The sequence below is a fragment of the Artemia sp. Qi Xiang Cuo genome, chromosome 11 (assembly GCF_049724085.1).
Source record: "Artemia sp. Qi Xiang Cuo chromosome 11, ASM4972408v1, whole genome shotgun sequence".
NCBI lineage: Eukaryota > Metazoa > Arthropoda > Branchiopoda > Anostraca > Artemiidae > Artemia > Artemia sp. Qi Xiang Cuo.
Window position 1 is genome coordinate 52,114,582 of NC_142804.1, and position 19,493 is coordinate 52,134,074.

General features: G+C 34.6%; 1 long non-coding RNA gene across 1 annotated transcript; it reads right to left on the reverse strand.

Annotated features, from left to right (window-relative positions):
- Positions 1–255: 255 nt before the first annotated feature.
- LOC148947119 (uncharacterized) lies at positions 256–10,343 on the reverse strand. Its single transcript, XR_016142462.1, has 3 exons — positions 10,276–10,343; positions 2,656–2,818; positions 256–479 (listed from the first exon to the last, which is right to left on the reverse strand). It is a non-coding gene; the product is annotated as an uncharacterized LOC148947119 (long non-coding RNA).
- Positions 10,344–19,493: the final 9,150 nt, after the last annotated feature.

Genomic DNA, 19,493 nt, shown 5'->3' on the forward strand with positions numbered 1-19,493 from the left:
ATGCACAGTTATCACAGCTAAGCCATCTTTGGGCTTTAATACTGATCCAACAGCTTTTTTCTTCTTCCTTTTAAGTGGCTGTATTATCTTCATATAATACCTATGTCTTTAATAGCCTAGATTATACTGAATTTCGGATGATTTTTTTTTGTATGACTGCTTATAAAAGATAATAATGAACATAAGAGCTCCTAATTTTTTCGTTTATAAATAATTTATAATTACAACCAGTTAAAATAACGTTTGTGTTACCAATCAATGGGAAAACGTAACGACTGTACAAATTAAGATACAATTGTCATTTAATTCAACTTCGAGTCACTCAAATTCTTCCTGGCACATTTAATTTCAAGGTCTTTGTGCATTTAATAAATATCCCATATATAAAGCACCACTAAAAACACAAATCATAGAAAAACAGCGACAAGATCATGGACCTTAGAGCCATCCAAAGGAATAAGTACGCATGCGCACGTGTTCTGAAAAATCAATTTAATCAAATAAAGAACGAAGCTTCAAATATTCAAGAATTTCTAAGTGGTTAAATGGTTGACGCATGGCATATCAAGCCCTAAGTTTTTTGTGCTGATGCCAAAAAAATCACAAAAAATAAACCGCCATCTACTTTGGACATACGCTATATTCGCAACTAATTTGATTAAGATGTCCTTCATATTACCTGATCCAGCCTTTACAGCCGTAAATACTTTTAATTAAGGAGAGCATCAGATAGAGGATACAGAACAGGCATAGTGACATAACAGACAATGGACTACCAAACGTTGCAAGTCTCGGTATTAATGTATGAGCAGTCCACTACATAAGGAGACATGGTAAGAAAACAATTCTTAATTCATAATATGCAAAATAATCCTAGTTGACATATTTTCCAGCGGGAGAACCTTTACCATTACTTCTTTCACTGTACTACGATTTTTTTCTTAAACAAGATTGTGAAAATAAACATAGATTTGACTGCATTTATCCGTTTTCAGTCTATATACGAAAGTCAAACACAATGACTGCCATCTACCAAAAAGACGTTAATAGGCAAATATTAATAAATTAGATTAGATTAGCTAGATTGCTCTTGGGTGTTTGTTTTATAAACGATTTTCAAGACTTAAAGAATCGACATAATTATTGAAAATGTGCTTTAAAAACTGGAAATATAGTGAAAGAAATGAAGATAAAGGTTCTCCCGCTGGAAAATATGTTAACTGGGATAATTTTGCCTATTATGAAGTAAGAATTGTTTTCTTAACATGTCTCCTTATGCAGTGAACTGCACATAAATTTACACCCAAGTCTCTTTTTTAGTTGAATTACTGTCACAATTATTATTGACACTATTTGTGCTGCCACTTTCTTTTTTGTTTCACACTTTGTTACGCACTTTTAGCTCTAGTTCTTTGTTTGTTTCAAGTTTTCAGTTTGATTTTTTTTTATACAAGCTTTTTTTTATAGTTTATAATTTTTCCTTTTATTTTAATGATTTTTGACTTGCATTACGCTTGTGATCCTATTTTTATTTTAATAATGTTTGACTTAAATTGTGAAATTGGCTTTTTCAGCTCGTGAGAAAACCAAGATTTAGTTTGATAAAACTAAACCAACCTTTTAAACTATAAACTTAATATCGTTTATCAACAAAACATTATCTAGCCATTTATTTATCTAACAATTGCTGTTTTGGAAGAAACGGTTGACCAACTACGGACAGAGGAAACAATACAAGTAAGACACGATTCAAATCAATAGATCAAAGCTCATTTTTCAGCCAAGGGGCTTTTTTATTATCACTTGTACCTAGTTTTCAGGATATACAATATGACTATTACAATATGAATATACAATATGACTATTTCTCTTGTACATGGTTATGAATTTTAAAGAGAGTGTAAACACTCATGTTAAACCCACAAATTTTTAATCAGGGAGGGAGGAGGTATTTCCTCCTACCAAAAGAGGAAATTCCTCCTATCTTGTGGGCGGATATGGTGGTGTGATAAATAAATTTGTATTGCATATGTACCCTCGGACGGTTGAGAAAAGAAGAAGGAAAAGATGATGAAAAAGCTGCCAGTGTAAATGAGTGGCCAATAATTAAAACATTAAATTGAATTTCAATTTTCAATTACCAAAACAATTAGCGATAGAATCTAATTTGTATCTTCTGATACAAGATTATTACCAATGCAGTCCAATGCCATCACGTGGGTTAAATTCCTATGCGTATTTCTACTCCTCATCCTTAGTAGCAAAACTTTTATATTATATTTTTCTACAATTAATTAAATTCTAACAAATGTTTTAATGAAGGAATTTTAACAAGTGTTTAAAGTTATTTGTAAACGCACGTTTTCGTAGCACAAACAGGGTCGTACCAAGGATTTTTTTTCGGAGGGGTTTCACTTAAAGATTTTTTTCGGGAGGGGGGTGGGGTACACAAAAAACCTCAAAAAAGGTCTACAAAATTTGTTTATGTCCGTTTTTGTCACGTTTTTACGAGTCAAACAAATATTTCGGGGGGAGGGGGGGGGTTCAAACCCCCTACCCCCCCCCCCCCACCCCGAAATATTTGTTTGACTCGTAAAAACGTGACAAAAACGTTGGTGTAGTTAAAGTTGGTGTAGTAGTATTTAACAGGTACACCTTTCGCATGTCCATCCAAAATAAAAAATAAAAAATCACTGGCAATGAAGTTGTTCAATTTCCGTAATCTCTTTCACCAACATTGAAACGATCCGAAGCACCAGATACACTGAAACCAAGGAGAGACCTTCCATCAACTTTCTTGCCTCCCTTTTTCCCCTTTCTAAAAATAAAAATAGAATAGTTAGTTTCTTTTAAAGTTATTTTATAGTGATAGTGATATATTTAATTAACTTTAACAAAAAGTTTAAATACAAAAATCAATATGATTCACCCAAAACCAAACGGTTGATATGGGGTGAAACAGGAAAAAAAATACATACATATAACGTCATTTAAATTCACTATAATAAGAAAGAAAGAAAAAGAGAGAAAAGAAAAAAAAAAAGCAAAATGCGTTTTCCGGAAATTATTCTGCGATTTTTCCGCAAAGAGAATGCGGATATCGCATTTCGTTTTTCCGCAATCCGCAGCATGTGGGAACGAAGGGTTAAGCGGGGCTCCCACGGCGTCAATAAAGTTAATAAAGTATTCCGCTGAGTTACATACCGTAAAGTTCGTCGCGCTCACATAGGAAATTTATCTTACTGATTCAATGGAAATTTTTTGAAGCAATTAATTTGAATTATTCACACGTTCATTCTTGAATGTATCTGACATTATTTTTTGATAACTTTTTCAATTTAATAAGTTAGTCTTAAGTTAGATGTTGTTTTTACTTTAAAATTTCCTAAAGAAGGCTCACAGATAAAAATGAGGACCCAATTCTTGACACATTGCTTCACTTATTTCCTTGAATGCGTTTTCAACACAAATTGTCCGTATGTTCCCTTTTTGAGGATCTGTTAATTAAAGGTTTATTTCTCACTAGTGAAATAAGCAAGTCTTCTGCTTTAGTGTTCCATATATCCACGTTTCATAGGTTAAAGGAAACGGTTCAAGACAGGCTATCTAATTAGTTTCTTTTAGCTGAATTGAAATTTTCCACAAGTCTTCTCCTACTCGCTAGACTTTCCGGACTTTTTTGAAAAAGTTAAATAAAGTTTAACTTCTTTCCGACAACCATAAAGTCAATAAAGTTACAAGAGGAAAACGGTTTATTAACTTTATGGACAGCTTTATTAACTTTATTGACGCCGTGGGAACCCCGCTTTACTCTTAAATTGCGTTTTATTTCGCCGTTCGAAGAACGTAGTTTTAACTAAAAAAACGGCTTATAAGAGCGTCCTTAAAGGTTCAATAAAATTTCAAAGCCAGATAAAATTTCAAAGCCACAGATAAAATTTCAATCTACCAGCACAACAAAAATGGAAAATATACTTGTGAATGTAGCAAAACAAGCAATAGAGTTACTAGAGGAAAGTGACTGACAATGAGCTCCTACTGGAAGCTGTGGCAGAAGATGATTTTACATCAAGAAGCTCACAGATATGTTTCGCACTTGCTATTTGCTAATGGTGACTTAGAGATAGGAAAAGTAAGTCTGGACGCATTTTATTCCCTTGTCCATTGATTTTTTTTTTAGAAGGCAGATATTCAGTGTTTTTTTTTTTTTTTTTTTTACAAGGTCTATTGGACAAAAGGAAAATGGAAATTTTTGCTAAAAGTCTAGTTCAGCTACTTTTTTCCTATCTTGGAAAGGGGTTAGGTTAGGAAAATAAAACTTTCCGGGACGGGTCTATATGCTAAAGTATAATCCGGGAAGGTGTTTTTAAGCATCTATCTCCACTCTTTTTCCCTCTAGAGGGCACTGACTTTTGCTGACCTTTAAAAAATTTTGTGTTATAAAAGTGGAACCGTGCAAAACAGGTCTTTTGCTTAAATGAAGTACACAAAGCCTGGTTTCGGCTTCACAACTTTGCTCAATCCTAATTTATGAGGTTTTAAAGATCTGCAAATGCATTTCCTGAGTTTTGAAAAGAAAATATTGATATGGCTTGAAATTTTTAATCAAATAATAGGAACTGCATCTTAAGAACTAAAACCAGAGAAAATGAAAAACTGAAAATTCCTAAAAAATTTTCTTTTGTCAAAATTTCAATAGGTTAGGAAAGAGACTTTTCAAGTAAGCAAATTTTTAACACTTAGAAATCAGAAGTGGGTCAACTTAAAGGCTTACCAATACCTTCCTTGATCATGTTTTTGGGCCTAAATTCATTGTTGAAAGTCTCATTTTCCTAACCTTATCCCATTCCAAGATAGTAAAAAGTAGCTAAACTAGAGTTTCACAAAATTTTTAATGCTAGTTATTAATGTCACCCCTCAAATGCTTATTGAAAATTCTGCTATATTTTATCAAAATTCTATTTCATCTTTAAATTGACTGTTTTTGATGCTATGTACTTTATTAAAAAAAAAAATTATGAGAAACAAATATAAATTAAAATGCACAAACTAGTGGTAAATTCCATAGTCTTATAGCACTTTGCATTAGGAATAGCTATTTCAGACCAATCAATTGGTTTACTTCTTAGCAAATCAACAAAAGAAATGCTTATTTCATGTTTCTTATAAACTTTAACCTTCTGTGAGACAACGCTAATATTTACTTTCTAAAATATGTATCTAAGAGGCAAATAAAGGTCTTTATACACTCTTACCGATACTTTTAATTGTCCACCACATTGTGGCACAAACCAGTATTTTCCAAGCTTTTTATTGCACAAACATAGAAAGTCTCATTTCCCTTTACTTAAAATTATTGTCTTCATAATTTTTAATTTTAAAAGCATATGTTCATCATCCCCTACTCCCCCCGTAGAAAAAGTAGCAATTACACACTTGTTTCTTATAATATAGAGGTGGAAGAACATTAAAAATGTATCGAATTTCACTTTAATCTTGATTATATACAAATTTTTTTCAATAGTATATTTGAAGGAAACTCAATTTTTTCAGTTGTAATCAGGTATCAATTTGGTAAAATTTATATGATTCATGCAGCCCCCCTAACTCTCACCAAATGAAAAGAGGCTCAAAATGTCCTTGATCATGGCTGCATTGACTTTGTTCATCATTAGACTGAACAGTAAAAAGGGGCTTAGTAGGTCCAACCATAAATCCTATATAGAAAGAGCAGTCAATTTGTTTTGGTAGACAGTTCTGAACACAAATCCTATGTAGAGGATGGAAACCCTTTTGGTGATGTCACAAATGAACTAGCACTAGTGAAAAATTTCATTTTATTAGATTTTATAGGAATTGTGTACGTTTTGCTTGCATAAATTTGTTTTTCATAGCAATGTTGCCATAGTCTTTCCATAAAGCTATGTTAAGGGCTGAAAAAGAAACCACATATTTCTTAAAAGACACATTTTAGTGTCAGGGGGACATTAGCTAAAGGGCGCGGATATAGATAGAGGAAATTTTTATCTATTAACTAGCACTTATTCCAAAAAAAAAAAATTAAATTAAATTTTATAAGAATTTCTTACGTTATCCTTGCAATAAATGTTTTCTAAACTTTGTGCTATGTTGAGAGTTAAAAAAGCACAATTTTCTTAAAAAGCACATTTTAGTGTTAGGCTGATGTGATTTAATGGGGCAGGGATATACCTAGAACAGGGTTTTACCCATGATCGAGCAATATTCAAAACTTTATATGTTATCAATTTACACCAAATTTCCTTATTGTCAGATTTTACTAGAATTTCTTACGTTTTACTTCCAATAAATTTGATTTTCGTATTGAAAAATTTCAAGCAAAAGACTTAATTGTTACAAAAATACAACCTTCTCTAAGTTCATATATTTTTAGTTTGGGTATTAGTAAGTCTTGTAGTGGCTGGTTGCGAATTTCCTTCTTTTTTTTGTTTAGGCAGTATTTTTTATAGGTAAGCGGCCATGCTGAGCACCAGAAACTCAAGTATTTTATTGAAGAGACCATTAAGTTAATGACTGATGCACAATTTCGTGAACATTTTTGCTTGGCGCGCAATTCCTTCAACACACTGAAAAGGATTATTTGTGAATGTGACATAGCTCAGAAATACTTCCCACATGATCTGTCATTCCTTGAAGATGAAAAAGATGAAAGTTTGGATTATCTGCCCATGAATAAAAGAAAAGACAAATCATCAGTATAGAGAAAGGTCTCTTAATAACACTGTGGTACCTTGGTAACCAAGCATCAATGAGGGATATAAGGAATAGGTTTGATGTGTCAAAATCAACTGTTCACAAATGCATACACTTAATTTGTTACATTTTGACTAGCCTTACCCACAAGTTTATAATTTGGCCCTCTACATATGAGGATATAAAAACTACTCAGAGAACTTTTGATGAAAAAGGGTTCAAGGGTGTTTTAGGGGCAATGGATGGTGTCACGTAAGAATAAAGTGTTCTGACCAAAACCAGCAAAAGGCCTACTGTAACAGGAGGGGATATCACAGTATTATCTTGCAAGGCTGTTGCAATGCCAAACATCAATTTACTCATATCCATGTTGGTTATCCTGGGTCCTGTCATGACGCAAGGGTATTCCGCGCATCCTCAATATACGAAGCAATCCAAAATAACCCAAGAGAGCTATTCCCGGAAGATAGATTCCATATTCTAGCAGATTCAGCATATCTGATAAGTAAGTACGTCTTAACACCATTCAAAGATGTCAGGACTTTGTCTCAATATGAGAAGGTATACAATGTGAAACTCGCAAAAGCAAGAGCTGTGATTGAGCATTGCTTTGGCCTTTTGAAAGGACGTTGGCGTAAACTACAGTGTGTCGACTGTCATCTTGACTTTGTACCATACGTGATAACTACTGCCTGTGTGTTACACAATATATGTGAAATCTATGAAGGCAGCTTTGAAGAGTGGTATGACAGTCAAGACAGTGATTTGGCAAATTCACAAGTTCAAGTTAGAGTGTTCAACCCTGTCTTGTCACAGCAAACTAGAGATGGCCAAGAAAAACGTGGCCAGTTTGTAGCTTATTTTCAAGCCAACCCTTGAATTCGTTGACCATGCTTCAATTTTCTTTTATCTTTAAGAAATCAGTTTCAAAGTCTTGCAACAGGGGAAAGAGTTGTAGACAACTGACACAGGTAGTAGAATCAAACAGCAACTTTGACTTTTTTCACTTTCAAAATATCTTAGCATGGAACATGGTTTAAATTAAGGATAAGCAAGATTAGTACCCAAAAATAATATAATAGCAAAAATAGATCAATTTTTATTTACTTTCTATCGTTCTAATATTTCAACTAATCACTATCATTTGTATCTTTGTCTCTACATAGTAAGAAATGGAACTTGAGGAAGAAAGTTAAGTGCAGTAGTTTTGAAGTGGTTGCTTCTTTATTTTTTTGCCAACACCCAAGTCTCTCAGAACAAGCAGAAGCTTCTTGAGTCTTGTATATAGGCTACTGGGATTTAGGTCTTGTTGAATATAATTTCTTATTTATACCTCTTTGCTTATTGCAAGGATGTGTGGAATCAAATAAAGTTGGTTATCTTAAATTTAGTTCTATATTTCCAGTATAAATAGGTTTGTGTATTCAAAACATTATATGAGGCTTTGCATGGAGCTCTAAGCGGGTTATTAGGAATAAAAAAGACATTTTTTCACTTTCTAATCCTCTCTTTTAATTATTTCCTATAAAATAGATTTGAAAAATATTTACTTTTTTTGCACAGATGGAACCAGCGTGCACTCTTTCAAAGTTAAAGGACCCTCTTAAATAAGATTGGATGGGGCACAAGGAAGTATCTAAAGCAAATTTGATAAAGATATAAGGATTTAAGAGAATGGCCTTGAGGAGGAGCATGTGCAGCTGTGATGTCCTAATGTGACTTGGTGATGCAGTGAGTTGCTAGTAGTAGTAGTTTCCAGGAGGTAGGGGTGATGCTAGGGTTTTCAGTTGTGGGGGGGGGGGGGGGGTATAAAAAATGTGCCAATAAAGTTGTTGAAAGTTCCAACAAATGCTGACACACAAGTTAAATTAAACTAAAAATTTAAGCTAAATTTCGAAGTGCTAGTGCTTTGGGTAAAAACCTTGGAACCTTGAGGTAAGGAATAACTGCACCAAATGCTGTGCAGTTGTCTATTTTGAGAAGCCATGGGTCCACTTTTCTAAGTTTTGGAATAAAACATTGTTAATTATATTTTTTAGGGGGAGTGCTGCCCCCTTTATATTAGCCCCTTACTATTGGAAGTTATTCTGTGTGCACACTTTAAGAGAGATAGGAGACTAGGCTATATTTCATGTATCAGATGAAGAGCTAAGTAATTCAAATAAGATCTTCTTTAAAGAATAATCTTCTCAAAACTTACCACAACCACTAGCTAACAATTTTCCCAACAAGTATTTTTGTGCTGTTGAAAATTAGATGGTAACTAATATTGTTAAAGAAACAAGAGAGAGAAATTCCCCAACAAGTAAAAACACTGTTTGAGAGTTTAAAATGATATATTGAAAAATTAGATAATTCAGCTAAACAGGATGCTTAGTTTATATGGTCATTGAAATTGAGCATAGGCCTACATGTATATATTTCAAAGTTAATTTAGGCCTGGTTATAAGTGGGCTTTAAATAGATTGTCAATTGTTCATAAGGTTTTGGAATTAAATTCTGTTATTCTTTTTTGGGAGGGGAAAGAAGGGAGGCACTTTAAAGCCAGGGGTTCACTTCTTTAAGTTTTGAAATAAAATATTGTTAATTATATTTTTTGGAGGGGGAGTGCTGCCCCCTTTATATTTGCCCCTTACTTTTGGAAGTTATTTGGTGTGCATACTTTAAGAGAGAAAGGAGACTAGGCTATATTTCATGTATCAGATGAAGAACTAAGTAATTTAAATAAGATCTTGGTAAAGATCTACCAAATCATATTATTGATTTATAGATGAAGTTAATACACCATTTAATGCCTTTTTTTTATGCTTATTACGAATATAATAATCATTTATATCGGAGTTTAGTTTCAGCCCCCCCCCCCTCTCTCTACCTAACGCAACCTCCCTTAAGCCTTTATTGGTATTTATAGGGGGGGGGGGCGGAACTTAAATTATAATTTACAATAATATTTTATTCTCTAAAAGCATAAAAAAGGTCTCGAATGGTGTTTTTACGGTAGTCATAACTCAATAATATGATTTGGTAGAACTTTACCAAGATCTTTTTTAAAGGATAAGTTATCTTTATTTTGCAGGATAGCCAAGACTGTTGCACTGTTCTATAGAGTGCAAATGGGCACTCTTGCTTTTGAATGCTTATGAATGGGTTTAGACATTAGATTAGTTGAAATGGGGGTGCAATCCTAGATAGTGGACTTCACATAAGGACACATGTTAAGAAAATATTTTTTACTCCATATTATGGACAATAATCATAGTTGTGGCACTTAGCCTAACACTTAATCAGCCAAGTGTCCTTTCTAAATTTTAAGCCTAAGACGTTTGAACAATTGAACATATTCCTAAGGGTATTGAAACCTGGGGTTAGCTGGAGTTTCTTAGTATTATTTGTAATCTAAGATATCTAGAAATTCCTCCCATGATGTTTCCAAGACCCCTAAGGAATTTTTGAAAGTTTGGAAAGCAATTTATGCCAAAAACGCTTCCAGAACTTGCTGAAGATTTAAAAACTGTTCCACATATACGAAAAACAAATCACTACCATTTTTAGATAAAGGACCCCATCAACAAAATCTACAAAATTAAATAAATCAATAAAGTTGCTTTCTGTTATGTTTCTTTTTATTTTAAAACTTGGCGCCCAAAAGTAAAACTAAAGTTGTTGAACGGAGTATGAGGCTCAGTTCGTCGTTCTAAGAACGACGGTACTAAGAACGAAGAACGGCATTTCAAAGAACGGCTTAACATTTCATAGAACGGCGAAAACGAACGGCTTAATTGCAAAACCGAGGATTTGATTTCCATAGAACGACGAAAACGAACGCAGCTATTGTGATCTCCATTTGCGGTCATTCCGCCAAATATTTAAACAACAGATTCTAGGGTGTAGAAAAAACATAATGGATTATATGGATATGCTGCAGATGCGTCTTTTTCAATCAATTTTAGAATTAATGATCTTGTTGCGGAGTCTATCTACGATAACAAACTCGATCTTCACTAATTTATCGAGGTCTAGAAGGAGGAGAGCCAATGTAAATTTACAGCTCATGGAGCTGCAAAGGCTAAGGAGGGAGCTTTATTCTAAAAGAATTTGGGCTATGCCCCAAACTCAAGATTGGTGGGATAATATTTCTGAAAGATATACCAATGCTGAGTTCTATAATTATTTCAGAATGAACTGGGACAGCTTTTATTGGATTGTGAATAAATTAGGAAATGCTACACAAACAAATGACACAAAATTCAGGCCAGCAATTAGAGTGGACAAGAAAGTTGCTGTTGCCATTTATATTTTGCAACAAACAGTAATTATAAAACAATAGGCTCACTATTTGGCTTGGGAAGGAATAGCCTACTGTTGGAAAGTGTTTTCTGATTTTATGGATGCTACACTGAGAGTTATTGTGCCAGAATTAATCAAATGGCCTACCAGCTTGGAGCAATTAATGGTAATAGAAAAGGAATTTGACAAACTTTGGGGATTTTCTATGACTATTGGGGCTATAGACGGTTGCCATGTCCCTTTCCACCCTCCCAAAAGATATCAAAGTGACTATTGTAATTTTAAGGGGTGGTATAGTGTGAATATGCTTGTAATATCAGATGACAAGTACCAATATTTGTATGCTAAAGCAGTCATACAAGGTAGATGTAGTTAGACCCCGAAGCCACGCCGAAAAGTCGGCGGCGCGCCGCCGAAAACAGAACGGTGGTGCACCGCCGAGCTTGTATCATTGCGGTGACGCCGCCGCTGATTCTGTCGGCGGCGGCGTCACTAATACACCGCCGTTTTTTTTTGTTTTTTTTCTCTTTTTTTGGTTATCGATATCGACCTCCGGGCTTCAACCGTCATCCCGGCTAATCTGTTTCTTAAAGATAAATACTGCTCGCCATGCATATCGATTCGTAGGAAGGAGAAGAAGAAATTTTTCTTGAAACAAAAATTCTACCTTCCACTTTAAAATTCTGTTCATTTTTCTTTCTGATTTTTCGGATGAAAAGAGGTAGGTAAAAGAGCATTAGGCAATTCAGTATGTTATCATAGGCAGCGCAATCGAGCTGCCTAAGTAAAGAACAATGTTGGCACAATGTAGTATATTTTTTTTTCCATACCAGGGCAATTCGTATCGAAAGAGTTGTCGTAGAAACTTCGAAAAGGGCACATTTGATTGGAAATTGGAATAGCTAGTGCCCTTTTTAATAGTCGAAAGTGATTGGAAGGCAGCTAACATCCCTTCCACGCCCACCATTTCCCCAAACACATTCAATCAAAATTTTAAGATAGCCATTTTGTTCAGAGTAACTGATTTCCAGAGAGAAAATATGTTTTTGAGGAGGTTACTCCCCCACAACCCTTAGGGCAAGGGTTTTAAGTTATGCCCTGGGGGTACATAAGAACGATGTTGGCACAATGTATTATTTATCAATTTTCTTTTAGACCAGAGCACTTCATATCGAAGAAGTTGTTGTAGAAACTTCGAAAGGGCCCATTCAATTAGAGATTGGAGTGGCTTGTGCCCTTTTCAATAGTTGAAAATGATTGGAAGGCAGCTAACACCCCTTCCACGCCTACCTTCTCCCCAAGGACATCCAATCAAAATTTTGAGATAGCCGTTTTGTTTACCGGAGTTGAAAGTTCGAGAAATGTGGTCTTAGACGATGACAACCACCCTCAGAGCCCTTACGATAAGGGTTGTACTACACGCCCTGGGGCATATAAGGCGCTTAGAGGAAAAGTTGTCGCAGAAACTCAACACGGCATCATACGAATGGAAATAAAAAAGCCTAGTGTCGATTGTAATAATCACAATTGTTTGGAAGGCTTGAAATTTTTATAGTAGAGATCGACCTGGGTATAATGTATCATTTTTTTGTTGTTGTTGCTGTTTAGACCAGGGCACTTCGTATCGAAGGAGTTGTCATAGGAACTTCGAAAAGGGCTCATTCGATTGAAAATAGAAATGGCTGATGTCCTTTTTAATAGTCGAAAATGATTGAAGGGAAACTAATCCCCCTCCCACGCCCACCCTCCCATTTGCCTTTATGTTTAAAAAGTAAATGTCTTTAAAGATTAAATAAAAATGCACTTTGTTAATGCTAATTCCCAATAAGGCATCTCAGCAGTATCCCAAGAACGACTGAGGGTATTATGTTCAAACTTTCCTGGCTTCTTCTGCTCTTAAAATTTAACCAAATCAAAATAGCGTAAGTGTATCCAAGCTATCAAAGAAAGTAAACAGATTTTTTTGCGAATGTTATCAACTTTTTCATTTCAGATCAACTAGAGAAGGTATGAAATTAAATTAAACACTACTATTTGACTCCAGATTTTTAAAAGGGTCTATGTTGTTAAAAATTGCTGAAATTTTTTTTCCAGCATACAATTAGCAGGCCAAACTATAAATTCTTAAAAAAACGAAAAGATTTAAAGTATTGTTTACTTTTTCCCTGAAAAGACTATGTCAATATAAAACAAACAGAAATTAATTAAAAAAACTGTTTCCACAAAATAAGTTTTTCAAAGAAAAGTACAGAATTTCATTAAACAAAAAAATTATCAAAATTAAAATAAAATAATCTACCAAGTAGACCCCGAACCCGCGCCGAAAATCGGCGGCGCGCCGCCGAAAAAAAAACGGTGGCGCGCCGCCGAACTTGCATCAATGCGCTGACGCCGCCGCAGATTCTATCGGCAGCGGCGTCACTAATACGCCGCCGTTTTTTTTCTCTTTTTGGTTATCGATATCGACCTCCGGGCTTCAACCGTCATCCCGGCTAATCTGTTTCTTAAAAATATATACTGTCATCTCGAGCTCGCCATGTATATCGGTTCATAGGAAGGAGAAGAAGAAATTTTTCTTGAAACAAAAATTCTACCTTCCACTTTAAAATTCTGTTCATTTTTCTTTCTGATTTTTTGGATGAAAAGAGGTAGGTAAAAGAGCATTAGGCAATTCAGGATGTTGTCATTGGTAGCGCAATCAAGGTGTCTAAGTAAAGAACAATGTTGGCACAATGTTTTTTTTTTTTTTTTTTTTTTCATATCAGGGCAATTCGTATCGAAGGAGTTGTCGTAGAAACTTCAAAAAGGACTCATTCGATTGGAAATTGGAATAACTAGTGCCCTTTTTAATAGTCGAAAGTGATTGGAAGGCCGCTAACACACCTTCCACGTCCATCATTTCCCCAAACACATCCAATCAAACTTTTAAGATAGCCATTTTGTTTAGAGTAATTTATTTCTAGACAGAAAATATGTTTCTGAGGAGGTTACTCCCCCACAACCCTTAGGGCAAGGGTTTTGTAGTTATGCCCTGGGGGTATATAAGAACGATGTTGGCAAAATGTATTATTTATTTTTTTTCCTTTTGACCAGGGCACTTCATATCGAAGAAGTTGTCGTAGAAACTTCGAAAAGGGTTCATTCAATTAGAGATTGGAGTGGCTTGTGCCCTTTTTAATAGTCGAAAATGATTGGAAGGCAACTAACAACCCTTCCACGCCCACCATTTCCCGAAACACATACGATCAAAATTTTGAGATAGCCATTTTGTTAAACGTAGTTGAAAGTTCTGGAAATTGGGTCTTAGAGGATGACAACCACCCTCAGAGCCCTTAGGGTAAGGGTTGTAATTTATGCCCTGGGGGTATATACGGTGTTTATAGAAAGCTTTGTCGTAGAAACTCAAAAAGGGATCATTCGTTTGGAAGTCGAAAAGCCTAGTGCCCTTTTTAATAATCAAAAGTGATTGAAAGGCTTGACATTTTTATAGTAAAGATCGATGTGGGTACAATGTATAATTTTTTGTTTTTGCTTAGACCAGGGCACTTCGTATCGAAAGAGTTGTCGTAGGAACTTCGAAAAGGGCTCATTCGATTGGAAATAGAAAGGGCTGATGCCCTTTTTTATAGTTGAAAGTGAATGGAGGGAAACAAATCCCCCTCCCAAGCCCACCCTCCCATTTGCCTTTATGTATAGAAAAGTAAGTGTTGCCTTAAGATTAAATCAAAATACATTGTGTTAATGCTAATTCCCAACAAGGTATCTCAGCAGTATTCCAAGAACAACTGAGGGTATTATACTCAAACTTTCAGGGATTCTTCTGCTCTTAAAACTTGACCAAATCAAAATAAGCGTAAGTGTATCCAAGCTATCAAAGAAAGTAAACAAATTTTTTTGCGAATGTTATCAAGTTTTCCATTTCAGGTCAACTAGAGGAGGTATGAAACTAAATTAAACACTATTATTTGTGTCCAGATTTTATAAGGGTCTATGTTGTTAAATTTTGCTGAAAATTGTTTTCCAGCATACAAATAGCAGGCCAAACTATAAATTCTTAAAAAAACGAAAAGATTTAAAGTATGATTTTCTTTTTCTCTGAAAAGACTATGTCAATATAAAACGAACAGAAATTAATTAAAAAAACTGTTTCCAAAAAATAAGTTTTTTCAAAGAAAAGTAAAGAACTCCATTAAACCAAAAATGAGCAAAATTAAAGTCAAGTAATCTACCAAGCGTGAAACTACCACAAATCAGCATCGATAAATAAATGAAACCCAAAACGAACAGAAATTACAATAAATAATCGAGTCAAACTCAAAACGTGCAGAAATTAACATAAGTTGGGCTCAAAACCCAGATGCCTTCCCAAGGCCAGAACAAAATTTGCACTTTACTGACAAAAATACAAATGAATATGCATTGTCAGTTTAATATGCATATACTGATATTTAGTAATCAAAATGTTTATATTATTTTATTTATTAAAGTTATAAAATTAAAAATATTTATATTTTTTTAGTAAAGTGAAAATTATGTTGTGTCCTCGGGAAGGCATAGGGGTTTTGAGCCCTACTCATGTTAATTTTTGCTTGTTTTGAGTTTGACTCAGTTATTTATTAAATAAAAAAAACAAGTTTTTTAAACTGAAAGTAAGGAGCGACATTAAAACTTAAAACGAACAGAAATTATTCCGTATATGAAAGGGGCTGTCCCCTCCTCAACGCCGCGCTCTTTACGCTAACTTTTTTTATTTTTTTAAAAATAAAGTTTTTACAAAGATTAAAACTTTAGCGTAAAGCGCGCGGCGTGGCGGCGGGGACAGCCCCTTTCATATACGGAATAATTTCTGTTCGTTTTAAGTTTTAATGTCGCTCCTTACTTTCAGTTTAAAAAACTTGTTTTTTTTATTTAATTTCTGATCGTTTTTTAGTTAATGCAGCTTTTATTTGCATAAAAATTTTACTTTTCTTTTGCTAAATAGATGTCTTTACAAATTAACTTACGTAACTAACTTCTATATTCGTATATTTTTCTTCTGGCAAAAAATACAAAGTTGCAGATTTTTGCAGATATGAGATTGAAACCTATGTAATAGGTTTTTCTGATACGCTGAATCTGACGGTGTGATTTTCATTAAAATTCGTTCACTTGTAGGGGATGTTTCCCCCCTCTATAAAATATCGAGTAAATTTTCTCAGGCTTGTAGCCTTTGATGATTAATACTAAACGTAATAAAATTTATATATTTAGAATCAACATTATAAACACATTCTTTTGATACATTTATTGACATCAAAATTCCATTTTTAAAAGTTTCGATCACTATTAAGCCGTATCGCTTGTTTTTTTATTGTTTTTTTTTTATAAAGTGTATGATATTACGTGTATGAGGGGGTTATCCCCGGTTTCAATACGACACTTTTTACGTTAAAAGTTAAAAAAAAAATTGTTTAAATAACCCATGAATCACAAAGGCCGTTTAATTAGAATGGATAGCTCTTTTGAAAGCACTAAAAAAACTGTAGCTGAAAGAGCGAGGTATTGACTTGGGGGAGAACCCCCTCACATACGTTATAATTTCTGTTCGTTTTAAGTTCTAATATTCCTTCTTACATTTCAGTTAAAATGTAATTATTCCGTATATGAAAGGGGCTGTCCCCTCCTCACCGCTTCGCTCTTTACGCTTAAGTTTTTTTTTTTTTTTAAAAATATTGTTGTGAGACGTAGTAAAACTTTTGCTTAACGCGGGAGGGTTTGAGGCGGGGACAGCCCCAAACCCCTGAATCACAAAGGCCGTTTTATTAGAATAGATAGCTCTTTTGAAAGCACTAAAAAAAACTGTAGCGTAAAGAGCGAGGTATTGACTTGGGGGAGAACCCCCTCACAGACGTTATAATTTCTGTTCGTTTTAAGTTCTAATATTCCTTCTTACATTTCAGTTGAAATGTAATTATTCCGTATATGAAAGGGGTTGTCCCCTCCTCAACGCCTCGCTTTTTACGCTAAAGTTTTTTATTGTTTTAAATAATAAAGTCGTGAGACAGAGTCAAACTTTAGCGTAAAGAGCGAGGCATTGAGGAGGGGGCAGCCCCTCTCATATACGGAATCATTTCTGTTCGTTTTAAGTTTTAATGTCGCTCCTTACTTTCAGTTTAAAAAAGTTGTTTTTTTTATTTAATTTATGTTAGTTTTTTAGTTAATGCAGCTTTTATTTGCATAAAAATTTTACTTTTCTTTTGGTAAATGGATGTCTTTACAAATTAACTTACGTAACTAACTTCTATATTCGTATATTTTTCTTCTGGCAAAAAATACAAAGTTGCAGATTTTTGCAGATATGAGTTTGAAACCTATGTAATAGGGTTTTCTGATACGCTGAATCTGACGGTGTGGTTTTCATTAAAATTCTTTCACTTGTAGGGGATGTTTCCCCCCTCTATAAAAAATCGAGTAAATTTTCTCAGGCTCGTAGCCTTTGATGAGTAATACTAAACTTATTAAAATTTATATATTTAGCATCAGCATGATAAACACATTCTTTTGATACATTTATTGACATCAAAATTCCGTTTTTAAAAGTTTCGATTACTATTGAGCCGTATCGCTTGTTTTTTTATTGTTTTTTTTATTACGTATATGTTATTACTTATATGAGGGGGTTCTCCCCTTAGTCAATACCACGCTCTTTACGTTAAAAATTAAAAAAATTTTGATTAACAAACCCCTGAATCACAAAGGCCGTTTAATTAGAATAGATAGCTCTTTTGACAGCACTAAAGAAAAACTGAAGCGTAAAGAGCGAGGTATTGACTTGGGGGAGAACCCCCTCACATACGTTATAATTTCTGTTCGTTTTAAGTTCTAATATTCCTTCTTACATTTCAGTTGAAAAAACTTGGTTTTTTTTATATTTAATTTCTGCTCGTTTTTTAAATAATGCTTGGAAATCCGGCACCCCCTTCATAGAAATTTCCCTTACCCCAAAGAAACATCCTCTACGGAAATATTCTCCAGAGTAACCCCCTCCTCTAGCCCCCCCCTCCAGAAAAAATCCTTCCTGAAAATGGTTGTATACTTTCCAATAACCAATAAATAATGCTGGCAAGTCCGGCGCCCCCTTCATGGCAATTTCCCTTCCCCCATGAAAACTTCCTTCATTAACAGATCCTCCAACATAACCACTGACCCACCCATCCCACCCACTACCAGAAAAAAACCCTCCTGAAAACTTATGTATACTTCCCAATAACCAAAACTATATGTTAACATTGGGTAAAGTTCATAACTTTTAGCCCTCCCTCTGGGAACTTCGGGGATTAAGTCATCCTAAAGGACATATTTATCGTATTTTCGACCATGTTGAACAAAATGGCAATCTCAAAATTTTGATCGGGTGACTTTGGGAAAAAAATAAGCGTGGGAGGGGGCCTAGTTGCCCTCCATTTTTTTTGGTCACTTAAAAATGGCACTAGAACTTTTAATGTCCATTCCAATGAGCCCTCCCACGATATTCTAGGACCACTGGGTCGATACGAATACCCGTGGGGAAAAAAAAAAAAAAAAAAAAATAAACACGCATCCGTGATCTTTCTTTTGACAAAAAATGTAAAATTCCACATTTTTGTAGATAGGAGCTTGAAACCTCTACATTAGGGTTCTTTAATACGCTGGATATGATGGTGTGATTTTCATCAAGGTTCTATGAATTTTAGGGGGTCTTTCCCCCTTCTTTCTAAAATCCGCCAAATTTTCTTACGCGCGTAACTTGTGACGGGTAGCACTAAACTTGGTAAAAATTATATATTTGAAATCAACACTGAAATATTATTCTTTTGATATATCTATTGGTATCAAAAACTCGTTTTCTAGAGTTTCGGTTACCATTGAGCCGGGTCGCTCCTTACTTACAGTTCGTTACCACGAACTGTTTGATTGTCATTTTTGTTCGTTTTGGGTTTCATTTATTTATCGATGCTGATTTGCGGTAGTTTCCCACTTTGTAGACTATCTAAATCTAGTATAAAAATATATCTATAGAAATGAATTACATTTTTTGGCAGTCAGCAGGACACACTGACGTTGAAATAGCCTTAAACTTTGACTTAAAACGTTATATATTTGCCTCTTCTTTTAGAAAAAAATTTCAAAGGGTTATTCCGTGTTGATAAGAAAAGAGGGTAAAGTTGCAGTTTGGTTCCTCCTGTAGTGTAGTGCGCAGGAGCCCTATGGTGAAGGTGTAGGTTTGTTCTCCCTTATAAAACAACTTATTTCAGCAGATACAAAGAAGAAGCCCATTTGCGGAATTCTGTGGGACCCCAAGGTACAGTACTAGTATTAGATCTCACGAGTGGCAGCTTACACTCGTCAAGTTCTGGCTGTACCGGCCACACATACCCCAGCTAAACGGCTTTTTAGCATGACATGACTGATAGTGACTGCAAAAAGATCAAGGGCTCCAGGCAGAGTGAACAAAC